The 10,964-nt window shown below is 37.6% G+C and overlaps 1 protein-coding gene and 1 pseudogene across 9 annotated transcripts in view; one reads left to right on the forward strand and one right to left on the reverse strand.

Moving 5' to 3' along the window:
- LOC102959688 (arylacetamide deacetylase-like 2) overlaps positions 1-7,656 on the reverse strand; it is a 193,803-nt gene extending 186,147 nt beyond the window's left edge. For 7 of the 9 annotated variants that reach the window (XM_042956841.1, XM_042956844.1, XM_042956846.1 and 4 more), the window contains exon 1: positions 7,587-7,656. The gene's annotated coding sequence lies outside the window, so the exon portion shown is untranslated. The remainder of the gene's footprint in view (positions 1-7,586) is intronic. The other 2 variants (XM_042956840.1, XM_042956842.1) reach the window with 2 other exon arrangements.
- LOC107180028 lies at positions 7,493-8,119 on the forward strand (annotated as a pseudogene).
- The last annotated feature ends 2,845 nt before the right edge of the window (positions 8,120-10,964 follow it).

Below are 10,964 nucleotides of genomic sequence, written 5' to 3' on the forward strand. Positions count from 1 at the left end.
ATAAATGTTTACAATTGTTAGGTCTTCTTGGTGGATAGATCCCTTGATTATGATATAATGCCCTTCTACATCTCTTGATACAGTCTTTATTTTAAAGTCTAGGTTGTCTTATATAACTAGGGCTACTCCGGCTTTCTTTTGTTGACCATTAGCATGATAGATGGTTCTCCATCCCCTTACTTTCAATCTTTGGGTCTAAAGTGGGTCTCTTATAAACAGCAAATAGATGATCTTGTTTTCTTATCCATTCTGTTACCCTATGTCTTTTGACTGGAGCATTGAGTCCACTGACATTTAGAGTGGGTACTGTAAGATATGAATTTACTGTCATTATGATGCTTGTAGAGCTGGAGTTTTTGGTGGTGTTCTCTGGTCCTTTCCAATCTTTGTTGCTTTTGGTCTTTATTTATTTTTTGTTTGTTTGTTTTCATCTTTTCTCCCCTCAGAGAGTCCCCCTTAAAATTTCTTGCAGGGCTGATTTAGTGGTCACAAACTTTTTTAATTTTTTTCTGTCTGGGAAACTTTTTATCTCTCCTTCTATTTTGAATGACAGCCTTGGTGGATAAAGAATTATTGGCTGCATATTTTTCTGATTCAGCACATTGACTATATCCTGCCATTCCTTTCTGGCCTGCCAAGTTTCTGTGGATAGGTTTGCTGCAAACCTGATCTGTCTTCCCTCGTAGGTTAAGACTTTTTTTCCCTTGCTGCTTTCATGATTCTCTCCTTGCCTGAGAATTTTGTGAATTTGACTATGATACGCCTTGCTGATGGTAGGTTTTTGGTGAATCTAATGGGGGTCCTCTGTGCTTCCTGGATTTTGATGTCTGTGTCTTTCCCCAGGTTAGGAAAATTTTCTGCTATGATTTGCTCACATAAGCCTTCTACCCCTATTTCTCTCTCTTCCTCTTCTGGGACCCCTATGATTCTGATGTTGTTCCTTTTTAATGAGTGACTGATTTCTCTGATTCTTAAATTGTGCTCTTTTGCCTTAGTCTCCCTCTTTTTTCCTGCTTCATTATTCTTCAGAAGTTTCTCCTCTATATCTCTGAATCTCTGCTCTGCCTCATCCATCCTTGCCACTGCAGCATCCATTCGAGATTGCAGCTCAGTTACAGCATTTTTATTTTATCCTGACTAGCTTTTACTTCTTTTATCTCCACATAAAGGGATTCTAATCTATTTTTGGCTCCAGCTAGTATTCTTATTATAGTGATTCTAAATTCTGTTTCAGACATCTTGCTTGTATCTGTGTTAAGTCCCTGACTCTCATTTCTTCCTGCTCTTTATTTTGGGGTGAATTCCTTCGTTTCATCATTTTGAAGGAAGAAAAGGAATTAATGAAGTAAAAAAAATAAAATTATAAAAATATTAAAATTAAAATCTTAAGAACAAACACACTCACACAAATTGAACAAATGATGCTAGATCCTAGGTGTGTTTGGGTCTGGGTGTTGAAAGGGGCTTGAAAGACTAGAGAAAAAGGGGGAAAGGAAAAAAGGAAAAAAAAGGAAATCATTTGAAAATTTGAATAAATGAATACACTGAAGTAGACTAAAAATCAAATGAGGGAAGTAAAATAGAATTTGAGAAAAAATACAGAAAAGTAAAACATATAGAAAAAATTAAAGAAAAATATTTTTAATAAAAATGATTTTTTTCTTTCTGTATTCAAGAAAAAGAAACAAAAAAGAGAAAAAAATTTTAAAAAGAAAGAAAATTGAATAGATGGACCAGCGAACAGTTTGAAATATGACTGAAATTACTTTGTTTTCCCCTGGAAGTCAGACTATGAAGCTCTTTATAGTTCATAAACTAAGCAGGTGGAGAAACTTGTGTTCCTGAAGAGCGAGGTTGGCCCAGTTGGGCAGGGCTTAGTGTAATGGCTCCGTTCTCCACAGATGGAGCTGCTTAGCTTACCGAGGTGGATTGTTGTGGTGCTTGTAGGTGTGTATGCACATGCTCAGGAGTGGTGAAAATGGAGTCACCCAGCTACCCAGTCTCTAGTATCAGCACTCTGTTCTCCCCAGTCAGCAATCATGCACCCGTCCTTTGTCTCCGGCTTTTGTCCACTCCCTGCTTTTACACAGTCTGTGACCAAGCCCCAGGCAGCACCTCCCTCCTGAGTTTTGTCTCCCATGTGGCTGTTTTTCCCAACCCCTTACTTCCAAGGGACTGCTTTGATCCATTCTGCCCCTCTACAGGAGGGTCTCACCTACCCAGGAAAGTTTGTTGGACCGTGCCACTGCCAATGCCCAGAGACTGTGGCCGGGTGCCAGCCTGCCCCAGAAAAAGTTCATGAAATGGTGTAGCAGCAGCATTTCAGGGATTAAGGAAAATCACAACTCACATCTGGCACCAGGCTTCTCCCTTAATGACACTGTTCCAGCACCAGTGAATGTGGTTGTTCTCCGGGTCCACCAGGGCCTTGCCTTTGGGGGACCCACACAGCCTCTACCAGGTGTCCTCCCAGCAGGGTAACCACCTCTCCCCGTGTGGCCTGAAGAACTCAGGACTCCACTCTGCTCCTGGTGACTCGCCCTTCCCACCAGAGTGCCACCACCACATATCGAGCTGCAGAGTTTCAGGCTCTGTGGTCCCCCTGTTTATAGTCTTAATGGAACTTCAACCCTCTCCTTTCTCCTTCTCCCCTTTTAGTTCAGTCCCTGTGGCTCTTTCCACTTTTCTACTTTATCTCCAGCTGCTTTTGGGGGGGAGGGTGCTTTTCCCGTATTCTTCTCCCCCTCCCTGTCTCCATCCTTTCTCCACACTCAAAAGTGGCTCCCTGCCCTCCGCAGCTTCTTTCTCCCCCAGTTCACCTCTCTGCACCATGTACCTGCTTAGTTCTGTGGTTCAGGTTGGGCAGATTGTTGTTTTAATCCTCAGATCAGTTTTCTAGGTGTGCAGGATGGTTTAATGTTGGTCTGGCTGTATTTCATGGACGTGAGACACACAAAACTTCCATGCTGTTCCACCATCTTGGTTCCTCCAAAGACATAACTTCTTTTATTGCAGCTATTATTTTGATTCATAATTTCCACGTTAGAGTTAATGCTAACAAAGGAACTTGGTAAAATAACTGAACTTCAGCAATGGTTCCATATTATAAAAATAACCTTTAGTCCCTAAAGTATTTGTAATTCTGATTGATTGGCCTATTTTATAACTTTTTATCCTGGTAACAGTATTTATACTGACATCACTGTTTTCAAAAATATATTATAGTTTGTGACTTTTTCAGGCCACAAAAGGTTAATCGACACTCCCTTCTTTTCCCACATGCATGAAGGTAAAAACAAATTAATACATGAGTCTTTGAATATCTTCTTTAAAAAAAAAAGAGAGAAACTATTTCCAGACAAAAACTGGGATTTGACAACAACAAACTCAAAATAAATACTATTGGGAGTTTTCCAGGAAGAAGAAAAAAAATTCCAGAAGGAATTCTCCCTCTCTCTCTGCCCCTCCCCTGCGTACTTGCACACTTGCTCTCTCCCCCCCCCCTCAAAATAAATATTTTTTAAAAGCCTAACTATGTGCTCCTAATGAGAAAGAGTATACAAACACCAAAAGAAAACTAACTTTGCTACACTAATATGGGATAAGATCTATTTTAAGGCAAGAAACATTCCTAAAGATAATAAGCAATCTTTGGGGCACCTGGGTGGCTCAGTTGGTTAAGCATCTGACTTTGGCTCAGGTCATGATCTCATGGTTTATGAGTTTGAGCTCTGCATGAGGCTGTCTGCTGCCACCACAGAGTCTGCTTCGGGTCCTCTGTCCCCCCCACCCCACCCTTCCCCACCCTTCTCTCTAAATAAATAAATAAATATTTTTAAAAGCAATCTTTAATAGTAACAAAATATCCCACCCACCAGGAAGGTATAAAAATTGCATTGTATACACCTACTAATAAAGCTAAAAATGGACAGATTTAAAAAGAGTAATATACAAATCTGCATTCAAGGAGGGGGAATTTAACACATCTAATTTGGTAACTCTTAAAAAAAAACCATCCAGAAAATTAGTAAAGCTAGATATTCTGAGCAACACAATTAACAAAATGAAAATACTTTTATGTTAAAATGTACCAAAGGATGATAGAATACACAATTTTGGCAAATGTATATGGAACATTTACAAAAATAAATTCTATTGGAGCCAAAAAGCCAAATCCAACAAATCTAAAGGGATTTCAATAATCCAAATATATTATTTGATTATAGTGGAATGAAGATAGAAATCAGTAACAATAAATATAAAATCTTCAAATTTCTAGAAATTAAGCAACATATTTACATAATTAATGAGTAAAAGATGAGTCATAGTGCCTAATAAAATATTTGAGCTGAAAAATAACCGAAATATAGTATTTTGAGACATCATTTAGTTATTACTGTGCTGAGATGGAAATTTATAATTTAAATTCATAATTAAGAAACTGAAAAATCTGAAAATCAATTGTTTAGGTATTCATCACAAGAAATAAGAAGATGAAACTATATTAAACTCAAGAAAAAGTATAGAAGAAAAAATAAGTAATAATAAAGAAAATAAATTATAAAAGTACAAAAATAAATGAAACAGAAAATATACGCAATAGAAAATAAATGTTAAAAAATTAATTTTTTGGAAAGAGAAATGAATTGATAGTCTCCTAGCAAGATTAAGCAATGAAAAACAGAGAAACCACGAATAACTTATTTCAGGAACAAAACAGGGAACATTACCATAGGTCTCAGACACAGGAAAAACATTTGATAAAATGTCAGACTACAGGGGGGAAAATAACTTCCAGGCAAACTAGGAATAAAAGAAATGTTTCTGTAACAAAGAATATTGACCTAAAAATGGAAATTATTAATAAAGAGAAGGAATTACCTTAAACTGATAAAGAGTATGTATAAAAAACTGTCATAAAAATGATACTTAAGTGTGAAATATTGAAAACTCCCCCCTGACTTTGGGAATGGATGAGTAAACATCTCCCACTATCACCATTTGTATTCAATATGGCACTGTACATTGTATCGAGTATGTATATGTATGTATATGTATAATAAAGATAAATGATGGACAGCATCAGTAGTTGAATAGATGAATAAAGTCATACAGTGAAATACCATGCTGCCACAAAAAGTAACAAACATGCTGTGCAAAACAGTAGGATTGAATCTCACAAACATGGTCATGAACTAAAGAAGTCAGGTACAGAAAGGCTTACAGTGCTTGATTCCATTTTTATAAAAGTAAAAATTTTGTAAAAATAATTTGGTGAATTAGGATAATAGTTACCTTGGTGGCAGCAATCACTAGGAAGGAGACAAGTGGGAGTTCTGGAATGACAGATTAGTGTTCTATTTCTTGATCTGAGAATTGATTACATGGGTTTACTCTTATAATTTGTGCTCCTCTCTTTCTTTTTTTTTTAATGTTTATTTATTTATTTTGAGAGAGAGAGAGAGTGGGGATGGGGCAGAGAGAGGGAGAGAGAGAATCCTAAGCAGGTTGTGCACTGTCAGTGCAGAGTCCAACAGAGGACTAGATCTCACGAACCCATGAGATGATGACCCAAGCCAAAATCAAGTCAGACGCTTAACCGACTGAGCCACCCAGGAGCTCCCCTCTCTTTTTAAATAAAATATTTAGAAACAAAAATGTATAATACCTATTAGGAATGCTGGGTCTTTCAGAAAATAAATAAATAAAAATGTTTGTTATTATAGAAGACAGATTAAATTTTATGAGACAATTTATTGAATTATTATCCAATTTACATTTTACAAGTATGTTTTACAGACATTTTGTGGTGATCAAAATAAACAATGACTATGTTGTACAAATGTAGTCACCATTTAATAACAACTGAGAAAATTGAGAAAAGGTATAAACTTGGTCACAAATAACTTTAGATGACCTTTTAAGTCTTCCTTATTATTTCTTACCCTGGGAGTCTAGTCTTAAAATTGGGGGCGCCTGGGTGGCTCAGTTGGTTGAGCGTCCAACTTTGGCTCAGGTCATGATCTCATGGTTCATGAGTTCGAGCCCCATGTGAGGCTCTATGCTGACAGCTGGGAACCTGGAGCCTGCTTCGGATTCTGTGTCTCCCTCTCTCTCTCTGCCCCTCCCCCACTTGAACTTTCTCTCTCTCTCTATCTCTCTCTCTCTCTCTCTCTCTCTAAAATAAATAAATATTAAAAAAAATTAAAAAAAAAATGGATTGGAAATGACTTTCTTTTTCTAGTAATGAGAAGAAAAAATGTACAGAAGTCTTCCCTGTCCACAGTTTCATTTTCCACGGTTTTGCATTCCATGGTTTCTTTACCCATGGTCAACCATTATCTGGACGGAGATGATCCTCCTGACATACCATCAGAAAGTCAACAGGAGTTTTACACTATGTCACAATGCCTACGTCATTCACCCCATCTCATCATGTAGGCATTTTATCATCTCACATCATCACAAGAAGAAGGATGAGTACAGTACAATAAGATAATTTGAGAGAGAAAACACATTTATAAAACTTTTATTATAGTATATTATCATTGTGCTATTTTATTATGTCTTAGTTGTTAATCTCTATGCTTAATTTATAAATTAAACTTTCATAGGTTTCTATGTATAGAAAAATATGGTGCATATAGGGTTTGGTATACTATCTGTGGTTTCATCAGCTGGAGGTTTGGGAACATATCACCCACAGACAAGGGGGGGACTACTGTAAAGTTTAGATCTGCTAGCTGGTGGAGGCAACAGAAATCTTTAAAGTGTGGACAAGGTGAGCTAAGTCACTCCCCTAATGAGAATCCCAGCACTTCACTAATCTCGTTTTCTCTTGCGTATAAGGAAAAACACACGCACACACAACAGGACAACAATCCTCAATACACTGTTTAGTAATGACAGTGAGCACAAACAGAAATACACAGTTAAAAAAAAAACTTTGTTTTTCTATTTTGATGGAGATCATTGTAGGTTATGAGAAGTCTATGAAGGGTTGTGAGATAAACAGAAAGCATGAGAAGTGCAGATTTCTGTTGAAGCGGTTGGGGTCTAAGTTGGATGGGGTTTCTCATCTACTACATTACATCACTTCTGGTAGTATCGAATTTATATTTACTAAGCACCACAACATTTTTGTGGCAGACTTCTTTTGCCCACTCTAACACAGAAACATATGAAAACTGATCAAATGTTTGGCTTAACCTAGAAGCATAACAGTCCATTTAGATGCACAGAAAAAGACATACGAACATGCATATAAAAATACGAACGGTTTTGGCAGTGCGCCCGGCAGTCCTCCGGATCCCTCTCTCGCTTCAACAGCGTTTGGACGGAACAGACCCAGGGACGGCCCTTCTACCAGCCTCTGACCACCCTCCAACCTTTTTTCCAGTCACAACGTCGGGAGCCATCTTTTTGCCCACCCTCTGCCCCTGGGGCCAGCCAACACCCGATTTTGAATTTGGTTCCTCATTACCGACCAACCATGAGCTCCCAGATTCGTCAGAGTTTGTTCCACAGAGGTGGAGGCCGCCGTCAACCGCCTAGTCGGCAAGCACCTGCGAGCCTCCTACACCTACCTTTCTCTGGGCTTCTAGTTCCACCGTGGCTCTGGAGGGCGTGGGCCGCTTCTCCCGCGGGGTGGCTGAGGAGAAGCCGGAAGGCGCTGAGCGTCTTTTGAGGACGCAAAACCAGCGCGGCAGCTGCGCCCTCTTCCGGGACGTGCACGCGCAGTCCCAAGATGCGTGGGGTAAAACTCTGGACGCTGTGGAAGCCACCCGGCTGGTGGAGAAGAACCTGAAGCAGGTCTTTTGGATCTTCCTGCCCTGAGTTCTGCCCGTGCAGACCCCCATCTCTGTGACTCTGGAGAATCACTTCCTAGATGAGGTGAAACTCATCAAATGGGCGACCATCTGACTAATCTCCGCAGGCTCTCCGGCCTCCAGGCTGGCCTGGGTGAGTATCTCTTTGAAAGGCTCACCCTCGAGCACGACTAGAAGTCTCTGGAGCCCAGCAGCTTTTGAGAGGGTCCCTCTGACATCCCCCAGGTGCCAGGGCTTGTGCCCGAGTCTCTCCTTGCAGCCACTAGGCAGCTTTTTAACCACCTGTAGCCCTCTCCCAAGCCGTGGACCAAATGAAAACAATGAAGCTTTTTGCAGCAAAAAAAAAAAAAACAAAAAAAAAAAACAAACCCAAAAAACAAAAAAACCCTGTTTTTTAACGTATCTGTTTCTGCCCGAAACAAGAAAAATTATAGAATAAAAAGGATTTTCCCCTGATATTATAAAAGACTTTCCCTGTCACCTCTTTTCTTCTCTTTCTCTCTCTCTCAAAAAAAAAAAAAAAAAAAAAAAAAATCTAATTTTACCCAAAGCAGAACTGGAATTTAGATAAGAGGGGAAGAGGGTAGACAAATAATACCATAAATTTAGAGAACACTATTGGGAAAATGCCTGGGATAAACAAATGGAGACTGTTGTTATGAATCAAATTGGGCAATTTAGCCACTTTTTCTATAAAGCATAAAAGATATCAGAGTGGGAAAAGCAATTAAGTCATTCTTAGAAGTTGAACCACAATAAAAATCATCCACAAGTATTCACACAATAAGTTTCCTTTTAGACAAAAAAGTTTTAGAGAAAATATAGACATAATTTTAGAAAAATTTTTAAAAATATTAAAACCTTTGAATGATTTTTGTTGGATGTCTGGTGTTGAATAAGTGATATGGTAAATAATGATCTTGAGGTTTTATGGCGATAAACTTTGATGGGCTTTCTCAATAATGGTTTCAATAAACATTTATACATTGTATATGCAAAATACATTGCTACTAATTCTTCTTTAGTCAGTTATCTTTTATAGTAACCAAAATAAGAAAAATAAATTTTATTTTCACCTTTATTTGTACCATGTCCAACATTTTTAGGTGTGGGCATAGATCCAAGTTTCTGTCTGGTATATTTTTTCTACCAAAAGAACCACCTTTATAACTTCTTGTAGTGAAAGTTTACTGATAATGAATTCTCTTGTTTCTTTCCTGTCCATAAAGTCTACATTTTTTGTTTTCCAGTGGTAAAGTAACTGGGTGCTGATTTCTGGGGTGGTCATTTCCCCCCCCTCTTTCAGCACTTTCAAAGATGACACTCCATCATCTTCAGGCTTAGAAAGTTTATGATAAAAATCTGCTTAAATTCTGGCCTTTGTTCCTCTGTATATAATGTGTCTTTTCCCCTCTCTGCCATCTAGATTTCATCTTTATCTTTGGTTTTTAATAGTTTAAGTATGATGTGTCTAGGCGTTCTCTCCCTCCTTTCCTCCCTCCTTCTTTTCTTCCTTTCTAGTATTTTATTCTAGTGAGTGTTCTATGAGATTTTCAGATCTATGATTTAAAGTTTTTCATTATTTGGGAGACATTCTAGCAATTATCAAATATTTCTTCTCCTCATTATTTTCTTTTTCATCCTGTGATTCCAAAAGCTCATATTTGAGACCATTTGACATTGCCCCATGGTTCTCAGATGCACTGGCTTTTCTCTCTTTCTCTATTTTAGTTTGAATACTTTGTTTTGACTTATCTTTTTCTTTGTTACTATAGCTTTATTTCTGGTATTTTTATTTGCTACTTGCTTACAGTTTCCATTTCTCTGCTAAAATTTTCCATATGTTCTTATAAATTAATCACCTTTTTAAACTTTTACACTAGAACTTTAACATATAAATCATAATTTTTTCTTTTTAATACCCTGCCTAATAGCTTCACCATCTGGGTTCTGCAGATTACATTGTCTCAAAACAGAAGGCTGTTTTCTCTTGCATTTTTTGTATCTTGTAATTTCTGGTTGAAAGCTGAGTATCATGTGTGGGAGAGTAAAGTCTGAGGTATATAGTATTTTATGTTTGGAATTGGACACACCTCCACTACATATTTAATGTGAAAAGTTGAGTCAGCATAATCAGGAGTTGCCTAGGGTTTGGGTGTTTCTAGTTCTGTTTACCTTAACCACACTATTGGCTTCACATTCCTCCAGCATTACCATGTACTTGAGGTTGAGGCTGAGTTTCTAAAAGACATTTTTCAGGGTTTCCTTTGCACTCTTGAGTTTAGTCTTTTCTGTGAACCTAAGCTTCAAAGAATGTCATTCTATCTTCTTGCCCTTCTCCCAATGATAGACTAGTGTTACTTGTTATTCATTGTTAGCTACCCTGTGATAGAAGGTGGGAATATTATCTTTACTTATTTCTTTATCCTCAGTCTTAGGCAAGATCTGTCCCTTTGTGCCTCACAAAAAAAAAAAAAAAAAAAAAAAAAAAAGAGCTTTCTTGGTAATTCTGCCTCTCAACCAGCAGAAGTAAATCTCTAGTGGTCTAGGTCAGGGCAATTTCTTATTCTTCCTTCCAGAATAGAAGGTTTTTCTTTTTTCTTTTATTATTATCATTATTTTTTTAATTTCCTGTTTCCTCCACTAGCTTCAGGGGGCCTTCAACGAAAGAGATAATATGTGCTGCCCTTCCACCAGAGGTTTAAAGTTTTTGTTCCAAATAAGAGACAGGAAAAATGATCCAAACAGGGTTTCTATATCTCTCACTACTATTCTCCTACATTGACTTTCTGATAATCTGTCAGAAAGATCATCTCCTTCCAAACATTCATTGACTGTATGTAACTGAAACTAGGGAACATGCTAATCTCATCCCAAAGAGAATCCCAAAAATTTGACTCAAAAACAAACAAACAAAAAACAAAAAAACACCACCCTCCTGAAACTAATAAGCATTAAAAAAGCTGGCAGGATAAAAGCTTAATATACAAAAGTCAATTGCTTCCCTATACATTAGTAATAAACAAGTTGAGTTTAAAATTAACACCACAGTATTATTTATACTAGCACCCAAAAGTAATGAAATATCTATGTATAAGTCTAACAAAATACGTCAAGATCTCTATGGAGAAAACT

This window comes from Panthera tigris, chromosome C2 (genome assembly GCF_018350195.1).
Source record: "Panthera tigris isolate Pti1 chromosome C2, P.tigris_Pti1_mat1.1, whole genome shotgun sequence".
Lineage (NCBI taxonomy): Eukaryota > Metazoa > Chordata > Mammalia > Carnivora > Felidae > Panthera > Panthera tigris.